Source organism: Tympanuchus pallidicinctus, unplaced genomic scaffold (genome assembly GCF_026119805.1).
Source record: "Tympanuchus pallidicinctus isolate F22 unplaced genomic scaffold, pur_lepc_1.0 scaffold1, whole genome shotgun sequence".
In the NCBI taxonomy this organism is placed as follows: Eukaryota; Metazoa; Chordata; class Aves; order Galliformes; family Phasianidae; genus Tympanuchus; species Tympanuchus pallidicinctus.
Window position 1 is genome coordinate 26,257,480 of NW_026294618.1, and position 12,587 is coordinate 26,270,066.

Here is a 12,587-nt window from a genome sequence, read left to right on the forward strand (position 1 = left end):
CTTGTTTCTTGTCTAACCTGTTTCTATTCAATAAATATTATGTTGCAGTCAAAAAGGCTCTGCAAGCGTAGTAAGAGCTGGAAATTAGTGAGCTAAAATACTGGAGATAGACCTTCTTGGTAAGTAAAAAAGAAATTCAAGATACTAATTTCAACAAATCTAGTAAAACATGTGTTCAGAATTTTAATTGCTGTTGCCTGAGGTCCTCACTCATTCTTAAGGAGGGTAAAAGATTTTCTAATGGAAGAAGTAAATAATGAAGACAGTGGTATCATCCCAAAAGCAGAGGTATAACAGAGAATTACTCTAAAAACATTCCACATATAAAAGAATATCCTAAGCAGCTTGACAGGAGAAAAAAAAAAAAAAAAAAAAAAAAAAAAAAAAAGAAAGAAAAAAAGAAAAGAGGTTTGAAGTATACATTTATTTGAAAATCTTAATGTTGGAAAGCTTTTGACAAATAGTGCCAAAAGGACTAAGAGAAGAAAAGGTGCCAAAAAACCGAGAATTTTTGATTTAGAGTGGTATGCATTTAATAAACAATGTCTACTTTTGCCAATCAGCAGTCATTTCAAAGAAAAAAAAAAAAAAAAAAAAACATTAAAATGGTGTGCTTTTTCTTGCTATCTTGAGTCTTCCATCAGTTCTTAACAATAATGTTTTCACATTCTCAGTTTATGAACAACAGATCTAAAAAGATCAAGGGGAAGCATCAGGGCCCTTAAATCTGTCAGATCAGTGACCCTGTAATTCCCCTGACAGCTCTGAATATTCTAATGAGCCCCGTCTGATCACAAGCACATCAACACAGGTTACACTTTCATCATACATTGATAATGGTTGCATTTAATCTCACCTTATCATGTAAAATATTTAGGGTATTTAAAGCTCTACAACGTAAGTGTAATGAAGTACAGGCAATTAATAGAAGAAAATCTTCTGCTCTGCATTTATTTATCACATTTTCCCCACATAAATGTTTTTCACTGTTCTCTATAAAAACATCTGAATATGTCTAATGTAATCCAGTGAATCCTACATACATTTTTTCTCTCAAACTTCCATAAAGATTTGTTTCCTTTTGCACTTTACTGTTGTGTTATTTCTTTTCTTCCTAGTTCTAAATATATATATATATATAAATATTTTTTTTTCTGCAATGTTCTCATGGGGAAATAGTCAAAGAAAATTTACTTACTGTTCCCTTTAAAATATATGAAATATCCATGGCGAAGTTGAAGTATCTCTTTTTTTTTTTCCAAAGAAAATCTGCTTAATAAAAGCTAAATAACATTGTGATTACTCTCTAAATGAATATGAATTACTTGATAAATAATTTTTGGTAGTATCACATTTAATTACACATTTTACAGAACATAAATAGTGAAGTATGTAAGCAAAGGAAAAACAAGAATACCATAGCACCAGCATGTGGCCTGCAAATATTACACTATAAAAACTTTAAATGACAATATTTAATGGAGGAAAAAAGCTCTCAATAATGCTTTGAATTATTAGTGCTGTTTTTACAGATCATTTATTCTTTTTAAAGAGTCACTGATATGAGTGCAGTAATAAAGAGTCTGATTTCCTGTATATACCTGAAGAAACAGCTGGTCCTGAGGCAGGTTCATAAATCTCATTTCTGTGCTGTAGAGTTCATCTTTTTAGGTAACAACAATACTCTTTTTTCCCTTAATGAGTGGCATCATGGACCTGCATAGCAATTTGCCAAAGGAATTTTTATCTGTAGTGCAATAGGATACATCTTTACTTGACAAAGAAATAAACTGAAACATGGTGGTATTAACTCTGGGCTCTTACGTGCAAAAAAGCATGGCTTTCTATTGGGTGTTTATTACTGTTGTTATTTATCCTGCTCCTATTTTCATTTAGTTTCTAATTTCCTCTTGTGCAGTGTAGAACTCATCTTTCATCTTTTGAAGCCTAGCAGTTTGAATTCATCATATAAGTTGTACCAAAACTGTGTATGGATTTAATATATTCACTTGTAAATGGCAATGAAATAGCAGAAGAGTTACATACAGTTGCATAGAGTTGGTACGTACCTGTGATGGAATTATTGCCAAGTGAATAGGACAAACAATTGAATGCAAAAGTTATGACATTCAATAATTTTCCGAGCAGTTGGATTGATGAATGGGACATAGTTCAGAATAGCCATAGTCAACTGAGGGAGTAATTCATCCTTGCAGTCTATACTCCTAACTGCATGAGCCACTCATGAACATTGATTTTTTCTTTGTTTCTGTTATCCCAGGCTATGGTTCTCCATCAGTTAGAATCTGATTGTGGTCTCGCTTAATACTTCCCAACTTGTTTTAGCTGTATCCATCTTCTTTTACATCTTGCCACAGCACCTGACATGAAGGATGGGAAAGGAAACATGCTTATGCGGGTGTTTGCTTGTACACATATAGCATGATTCATATCTCACTGAGTCTTAATTCAGTTTCCATGTATGGGCATCTGTCCTGATTTTATGATTTTTGTTATCTGTATTCCAAATCATAGCATCATGTAGCATGCTGGGAATTAAAGAGTTAATGCTGCAGTTCTGTGGAATGTTGATAGATTGTTCTGACTTCCTGGTCTCATAAGAAAAGAATGAACTATATCTCCCAGAAGACTTCATGATTCCATTTCTGGTTCAGAGGGAAAGATGAAACTGACTGAGAGTCATGAGATTGTCTCTCTGCCTGCTTTCCTCAGTCTTGCCTCCCTGGCTGTCTTGCCTACAGCATTAGAGAAAGGCCTTTGGTTTTGGGCACTCTCTCTAACTTTTTGTTTGATTTGTTAGCTTCAATTCCAATTAGATTCTATTATATTGTATTATCTCACATTCCTCTATCATATTTAGTTAATTAGTTCTCTCCCTTGGCTCATTGCTGCTTTTTCTTTTTATTTTTTCTTGTCCAGGCTCACATCCTTACCTTTTTCCCTTCCCCCTTCCCTTTTGCCCAGAGCGAAGGACAGTGGGACAGCGTATGATTGGTTAGAAAACTGCCATAAGGTTTTTCACGAACTTGCATGGCCTCAGTAGTGAAGCTTATCAGGATTGCTCTGGCTGATCTTTTCCTGATATGCCTGCAGCTTATTTTTAAGTGGTTTGGTTGGTATGTGTCTTGCATATTTACTTCTTATGTGTCTTTATGACGTTGCAGTCATAGAAACATATGAGATCTAACTGTATCCAACTGGAGGTTTTCATGTTGTAGCTAGAAAACTTAAGGAGAGGGAATTAGGTAAATTAAATGGATTAAGTAAATCAAAGTATAAAGTATTTGACAGCTTTTTCCTCAAACTCAAGAAATAGTTTTTGTCAGGCATGTGAAGGAGATAAAACAAAAGCTGAGCTAGTAGCACAAATAAATTCAGAAAGAATATAATAAGTAAATTAAGAAATAAATAAAAAATCTAAACAACAAAAAATATGGCCCCATTTACAGAAGTTAAAAAAAGTATGAATAAAGATAAATAATGCTAAATTAATCCAACTGAAAGATCTTGTAAATATTTTAAATACAATTCAGTGGCTTCTAGACATATAAGTGAAAACAAAATAAGGATATATTCAGGAAGAATTGACCAGGTGTGAAAGTTTGCCAGAACTAATTGAAGCTTTAACAGTATAAGAGTTCCTGTTGGATACTAATGGAAATAAACACAGGGAAAAAGAACTTACTATGTTCTGTGTACATTAGAAAAGGGTTAATTGAGATAGAGTAGGTGACAAAACTCTTACAAATAACTTGAATTGTAGGGATGGAGCAAAGCATTTTATAGGTACTTTTGTTTGCTTTTGCATGATGTAATGGGAAAAAAGTTGCACCTATGTAAGTGAAGAAGAAAACTGATCTAAGGAAGCTCAATGATGTTACTACAATCTCAAAAACATGCCAGGCTTTTAAATTATATTGAAGGGAAAAATAAATACAGAGAAGTTTAAGTGGAATTCTTCAAAACTGACATTCATATTCAGACTGAATTGTAATTACAGAATGTTAAACGCTTCTGAGAAAACAAAGCTAGAAGGTAATATTCGTAGAGAACAAGACTGCATAAACAGTTGAAGAACTGTGAAAAAAGCCTGAGGACTTTTCATGCTATAATTGATTATTAGCCTTCATTAAACATAACAAGAGATATATTACTTGCCAATATATATTTCTTTTCAATATGATAAAAGTAGCCTACACCTAGCTACTCATATCCAAAGGCATAATTTCTCTGCATGAAACTCTAAGTATGGTGCAGTCAATACCCTGTAAAACGTCTGCAATAAAAAAAGGATGAGCATGCATACGTACACAAATCAAAATAAGGTTATCCTCAGGACAGAAATGACTTTACTCAGGATCTTTCCTCCATTCACTCTTTGCAATTTATTATAATCATCCTGTATGGCAGCACCATGCAGTGCTTCAGTGCTGTACCTAAAGCTGATTTGATGTTTTCACCATAGCACTTCTATTTTTATTGATTTTTAACTTCTCTTTATGTTCATCTTTTCCTAAAATTAGACACATACATTTTCAGGTTTACAGTCTTCATCCTAAATCTCACCTTTCCCACACTTCCTTCTAAATCTAAATTTACAAGTGCTTACCAGTAAAATGAATGTTTATTATAAACTGACTTAGCATTTAATGTTTCTGGAATTGCACATGGAGAACTGAGACGAAGGCAGTCTTCATCACAGCTGTAAAGTTAAAAAACACAGTCAAAAATGCACAAATTATTTTTGTGTTTAAAAAATACAATATTTTCACCTATCTTCAATTTGAACACTAATAAAGTGAATTAAAGACGTATTTTACATGCTTAAGATGATTCAGATGTATATGAAAATGCACGTTCTTCCTCTCTAAAGAAACCTACAAGAATCAAATAAAAATATTAATCAATTATTCTACTATGATGTATAAAAATGACAATAAGATTAACAAAGCTTTATGCATAATAACTTGATTCTTTTAGAAAAATAAAGCCACTGATGGTCTTATTTTACAATTTATTTGAATAATTTTTCTGGTTAGACTTTTGCCAGGGCATGATTTTTCAGTCTGAAAGTCCTGTAGATCTGTGGATAATAGATAATATGTTTCCTAAGGTACAAGTTTTGTCCAAAATAGTACCTGTGTTACTATTTACATGCTAAGAACTGTGTAAGGTTTCTAAATTCTGTGAAGAAAAATCCCCTTGTATATTCTATCATAAAACTCAGCATGTGAAATAAGAAATAAATTGTCAAACAAGCATGGGCAAATAAATTGTGCAATCAGAAACAAACAAAAGCTGCTTCAGACTTCAGGTTTGAAGTTTTGCTGGATTTAGAAGATTCTGATTTTGCCACAGGGCAAAAATATTCTTAACAAACAAAAACTGTGTATCCTGTGTAACAAGTTTCCCAAGTGTACTCAGGCAAGAATGGAAATACAGATATTAGAAAATTGCAGAGCAAAAAAGTAGATTGACTCCTCTAAATTCTCACTCTTCTAGCATAGTTCTTTAGTTTTTTGTTAATTCTGTAGTATAAATCATTCCCTTGGCCTTTTTATTCATCTATGTTACTGAAGGTTACTCATAAAAAAAATGAGTAAAAACCTGCAGGATTTTTGTTGTTGATACAGTTTATTTACTTTTCCCCCCAAGAATGATCTCATTGAAGACTGTCTTTGAAGACAGTGCACACAAGAGGGTAGAAATAAGCAATGAAAATCAGACCTTCAGCTTTCTGAACCAAGTGCTACTGAAGAAGATCAGTTATTAGATTAGATCTCACCAGCACACAGTAGAGCAGGATCACTTCCCTCTACCTGCTGGATACGGTTCTTTTGATGCAGCCCAGGATATGGCTGTCTTTCAGGGGTGTGAGGACACACTTCTGTCTCATGTCCAGCTTGTTACCCACCAGTACCTCCTCCAAGCCCTTTTCAGCAGGGTTGTTCTCAATTCTTTCATTTCCTAGCTTGTATTGATAGAGGGGTTGCCACAACTTAGGTGAAAGACCTTATACTGAGACTTACTGTACCTCATGTAGTTCTCTTGTGCCAATGCTTGAACTTGTCTAGGTCTCTCTAGATAACATCCAATCCCTCAGGCATGTCAATCCTTTTGAGGATGCTCAGGGCATTCTACATAGCTAAAATTCAATGAAGGTTAGCTTTGCAGACTTGTGGGTACTGACTGATGAAAGAATATTATTTTAACCCTGAAATATATTTGTGCTACAATTATGTTCTCTGTTTAGCTGAGGAAGGTGGTGATGCTATTTATCCATTGCCTGCTCTTTTTGTGTGCAGTAGTGGATGCAGAGTGAGTCCAGAGGAGGACCACTAAGGTGATCAGAGGGCTAGAGCACTTTTGCTGTGAAGAAAGATTGAGGGAACTAGACTTGTTTAGCTTGGAGGAGACTCCAGGTAGAACTCATTGCAGCCTTCCAGTGTTTGAAGGGAGCATATAAACAGAAGGGGGAATGGCTGTTAATGTTGGACAACAGGGAATAGTTTTAAACTGAGACAGGGAAGGTTTAGGTTAGATATTAGGAGGAAGTTTTTCATACAGAGGGTGGTGAACAGGTTGCCCAAGGCGGTTGTGGATGCCCCATTCCTGGAGGCATTAAAGGCAAGGCTGGATGTGGCTCTGGGCAGCCTGGTTGGTGACCCTGCCCATAACAGGGGGATTGAAACTAGATGATCATTATGGTCCTTTTCAACCCAGGCCATTCTGTGATTCTGTGATTCTATGATTCTATGATTATTAGTCAGAGAATCTGAAACATCATGGAAGGTTCATAATTGTTTCATTGGGCTTGAATACTTGACTAGAGATTTAGGCAGAGATTAGATCTGTCAGAAAGTAATCAGAAGCTGAATGCCTAGATCTGAAGTTATGGACTACCTAGGATCTATTCTGACAGGGAAACCAGAAGAGCTGCTGCCAGTCAATATCTGTAAACTCCACCCTTCTCCTTCTCTGTGGGCAATAGGATGTTGCATAGTAAAAATGGAATGCTGCGGCTGTGTTACAGGATAACTGAGACCCCTGGGGCATATTTCACTATTCAACCAAGGAAGAAGATTTTAGGATAACAGTGTGAACAACTGAACTATTCAAAAGATAGAAACTGACTGTACAGATTAAGAAAGTTCAAAAAGGATCAGTTCATATCCTGTATGTCATTCAGTTAATTGAATTACTACTTGACAGTAAAATTAAAGGGCAGTTAATTTCTATCTGGCCCATGCCAATGGAGAAATTAGACGTACAACTACGAAGAGAAAGATGTTAATTTAGAATTTATTCTACAGCAATTGTGTGGTTTGTCCTCCAAGTAGCATTCAATGCATTCGATTTCAAACTAAACTTTATTCAGGAAGGTAAATCTATCAAGTACTTTGATAGACAGACAATAAGAATCTTAGGTCTTCCCATTAACATGAAAAAAGGAGATCAAAGTTGAGAGAAAGAAGTATATCTGTACAGGTCTATCCTACAATATGTTATGTGATATTCTATGTCTACTAGAAATGAAAATTTCAAAATGGCACTCACAGGAGTTTATTTTGTTTCATGCTAGCTTTCATAAACATTTGTGTGATTCTTCAGAAGGAAAAGATACAGTTGCACTTAAACAACTCTGACAAGAAAAGAGAAGAAAACCATGACAGAAATTTACTGCAATGAACTTTTATATTTACATCTAGTACCAAGATATAACTCAGTACAAAATGCCCGATGCATGCATTTACCACATCTGCCCTATTCAGTTTTCTGATTATGAAGTACATTTGTATGCATCCACATTAGTAATTTAATGTACAAGAAATATTTTTCAGTGAAAATTTGCACTGCATATCATCTTTAGTCAGTGTCCTGAAGTGAACACCCAAGAGCACTACAGACATGTGTAAAGCAGTTTCACTCCCATCAGATGCAACACAGATGATGGAGACCTGGGTTTAGAGTGGCCAACCACAGTGTACATACCTGTGTGAAGAAGAGTTTCTTCTCTTGAAGATCTTTCCAAATCTATACTTGCATAGTGCATCCTGGAAGTTAACACTGTTGGTGCATGTGCAGTGTGGATTAAGAGTGATGAAACAGGACATGACCTGGAGCCAAATCCATCACTTTGGTAGGAGATAGATATTGCCTGTAGAAATTGTTTGTTGTGTTCAAATCAATTTGGAATTCTGATGTCTGACACTCTGAAGTTTGCTGGGTGGCCAGAAACCCTCTGTTTAAGAAGTGGAGTCATTACACAGATTCACAGAATGTTTGTGAAGACACCACTTGGAATTATCTAGCCCAAGCCCTATGCTTCAATCAACATCATCTAGAGCCCATTTCCCAGGATCACATCCAGACAGGTTTTGAATATCTCCAGAGAAGGAGACATTCTAAAATGGTCTCTGCTGTTCCATCTGTGTCAGATCATGGCAAATATGCTTTGTTCAAAGTTTTCTTATCTGTCTTGTTTTTCTGTTCGTAGGATGCTTTGTTTGCCTATAGTATTCTCTTTCTTTGACTAGGATTAACATTTGAACATTTCCACGTCTCTCTGTGTAACAAGACAAATATTTTCTGTGTCTTAAAATTAGAATAAAAGAATCATAGGATATCATGTTGGAAAAGACCCACAAGGATCATTGAGTCCAGTTTGTGGTTCCACACAGAACCACCCCAAAATCAAAACCTAGACCTGAGAACACTGCCCAAGGTCTCCTTGAATGCCCTCAGCTTGGAGTCATGAACCTCAACCTGGGGAGCCTGTTCCAGCTCCTGGCCGCTCTTTGGTGAAGAACCTTTTCCTAATCCCCAACCTGACCCTCCCCTGACACAGCTCCATGCCATTCCCTCAAGTCTTGTTTTTCCTTTTATATACTTTATTCTTTTATATTCTTATTTGCCTTATATATATATATATATATATATATATAAAGTATTTCTGTAGTTTCCTCCTGAAGAGTCTCATGGGAATCAAGTTCTGTGAACAACAAATCACACGTGTTTAACAGTTTTGTCACTGTAAATCATTGCCGTGTAGATGCTTGACTCCTGTCACAGAGCCTACCCTTTGGACTGGCAGCTCTCTATCACTGTCTGTACTCTAATTGATCATAGGCAAAATAACTTCAGTACACTTTGTTCTTTTTAAAATAAGTTCTTATATTCCATCTGCTATATAAATGACAACTTGCTCCATGATTTACAGGCTGGTTCAGCCTGGTTCTGTGACAAGCAGGGTGGAGGGATTTTCACAAAATCCACGCCTTTGGAAAAGGGAAAGAAGGGTCCCAGAAATAATTAAAAACATACTCTGGGCCAGTCACAATAGAATCATAGAATCATAGAATCACCAAGGTTGGAAAAGACCTAAAAGATCATCCAGTCCAACCATTCACCTATTCCCAATAGCTCCCACTAAACCATATCCCTCAACACAACATCCAGCCTTTCCTTGAACACCCCCAGTCTCGGTGACTCCACCACCTCCCTGGGCAGTCCATTCCAGTGCCTGACCACCCTTTCTGAAAAGTAATACTTCCTGATGTCCAGCCTGAATCTTCCCTGCCGTAGCTTGAAGCCATTCCCTCTGGTCCTATCACTAATGACACGAGAGAAGAGGCCGATCCCCAGCTCACCTCTCTTCTCACCTTCTCACCTCCCTTCAGGAAGTTATAGAGAGGTCTCCCCTGAGTCTCCTCCAGGCTGAACATTCCCAGCTCCTTCAGCCTCTCCTCATATGACCTGTGTTCCAGACCCCTCACCAGCTTTGTTGCCCTCCTTTGAACACGTTCCAGGGCCTCAATGTCTTTCTTACAGTGAGGGGCCCAAAACTGGACACAGTACTCGAGGTGCGGCCTCACCTGTGCTGAGTATAGGGGAGTGATCACCTCTCTGCTCCTGCTTGCAACGCTTTTTCTGATGCAAGCCAGGATGCCATTGGCCTTCTTGGCCACCTGGGCACACTGTCGGCTCATGTTCAGCCGAGCATCAATCAATACCCCCAGGTCCATTTCCTCTACGCAGTCCTCCAGCCACACCGTCCCAAGCCTGTAGCATCACCTGGGGTTGTTGTAGCCGAAGTGCAGGACCTGGCATTTGGCCTTGTTGAAACTCATCCCATTGGATTCAGCCCAGCTCTCCAGCCTGTCCAGATCCCTCTGTATGGCCTCGCTACCCCCAGGCAGATCCACACTTCCAGCCGATTTAGTGTCATCTGCGAATTTACTGAGGGTGCACTCGATGCCCTCATCGAGGTCATCAATAAAGATATTGAAGAAGACAGGCCCCAGCACTGACCCCTGGGGAACACTACCCACGACCGGTCGCCAGCTGGATTTAACTCCATTCACTGCCATTCTCTGTGCCCGGCCCTCCAGCCAGCTCCTTACCCAGCCAAGAGTGTACCCATCCAAGCCTCGGGCTGCCAGCTTCTGCAGGAGAATGCTGTGGGAGACAGTGTCAAAGGCTTTGCTGAAGTCTAGGTAGACCACATCAACAGCCTTTCCCTCATCCATCAGATGAGTCACTAGATCATAGAAGGAGATCAGGTGCAACAGGGTGCTGTGAGAATCCTTCTTTGTTTTCTGATTCAAAGCTTGGTTCCTGAGGTATTTCTTGTGATAAGACTCTAATTGATTTATTGAGGAGGCAAGTGGTGAGTGCTACTGTGTGACAACCAACATCACTTTGGGGACATTTGAAAGCACCTTCCTCCAGAGCTGCTTGCCTCTGGAAAACAGTGCTCAGGAGTGTTTACTGGCGGAAGATCTGGCCTGTAACTAAATAGCTCCAGCTTGTCACGGGAAAACTGGGGAATGATATCAACGTGTTCTGTGAAAAACAGGATGCAGGTGGGTATCCCTGCTCCCTCTTATCTGCTGGAAAGGGCTGGAAGGTAGAAACAAAAGAGTTTCTGCTGAGATCCCAGAGCCAGAAGCTGCCACTCCAAGGAGAGCTGACTCAATGACTTTGGATTTGAGCTGTCACTCCAAAGACAGCTGACTCGACCACTTTGAAAGCTTTGAAAAGGGGCCATCATTACCACGGTCACTGTTACCGTTGCCATCATTGTCGTCAATAAAACAACACTGCCTGATGACCCACCACTACTGAAGATCAATGGCTGAACAACAAGCCACGCTGGGTCCATGGTGGTGACTATCTCTCTCTTGCTGCCTACAAAGACTACTTGCTTCTTCTTTCCTATCTTTTCTATCGTCCTCCTTCCCTTTCCCCATCCCTTCCACCCTAATTCATAATAGCATCCATTCTCCCCTTCCCCATCTCCCTGATTAAAATCTGTAATAAACTGGTGGGACCAATATTTGAACTGTTGTTTCTTAATCTCACACCGGGTATACAGATATTAAAAGAACCTCCTCTCCCTCCCATAAATTGGAGCAAGACAGGTGCTTTTGCCAGTCTTTACCAGAGAGGTACCAGGGAGGCTCCAACATAGTCAGCTCTTGGGAACCCCCAGTCACCCCATGAATATAAATTGATTTTGTCCCTTGGTGACTCAAGGACATCAGAGTGCACTGTGTACCAGTGTCCACCAGGGCCATTTTATATTTCTGTGGTTCTGGTTTGCCAGCCCATCTAATCCACACAGTCCTATATACTCTATTATCCCTTTCCCCACCCTGGCTGAGATGTTACCTCCATTGTCCACAGCAACTGGAGCAATCACCTTTTTGGAGAAGTTCACCTTGGTGGTTGATTTGTCTTGTAATTCTTTTACCTGTGCTTGAAGTGCAGGAGTAGGTTTTTTATGCCACTTCTTCATATCTTCTCCTTGGCCACATAGGTAACACCACAAGGCAAAACACAACATAGACTTACTGCTGTCGCTTGTGCAGGAAGGATGTCTTTTCATAGCTGAGACACTGGCTGATGCTGGAAGGAAACCAAGTTGATCAGCCCCTCCAGTAGGATGTTTTGGGAATTCTGGTCCCCATTGGATGTATCTGGTACCACCATGAATGCATCAGCACTAAGTATGGTAGACAGTTTGTTTATTATATCTTCTTAATTGCTCTTCATTCTGTCCAGTTTTTCAGCGACTTTTATAATGACTGAAACACAAGCTCGTAGAGGGGTTAAATGTAATTCAAAGTCTTGAAGTTTATTAATCATTTCATTTATAAGGGGTCTTCTTTCCCCTCTGTCATACATTACTGCAAATGTGCTGGCGTACCTTTCTGGTGCAGTCTTTGTGAACACACACCACATATTTGGTGTACACCTGACTCTCTCAGGATCATGCTCTTGATCTGGCTCGTCAGAAATGAAAGTGGAGCTATATAACATAGGAATGGAAGTGGAGCTATGTAACATTTTCCACCACAGAGTATTCTCTCAACTAATAGATGCTTTTTTTCTGTATCAGTCTATTTATTTTTCTTAGGCATCAGATTGTCTTTGAAGGGGTATCTTTCTTTTACAGCTAACATCTGCTTCCAGAGGGTGAAGGCCTGGTTCTGACATGTACTAATACCCCTGTCAATGGCTGAGTCCCTAGCAACGCACACAGTTGGTGAGCTTTTCTACTC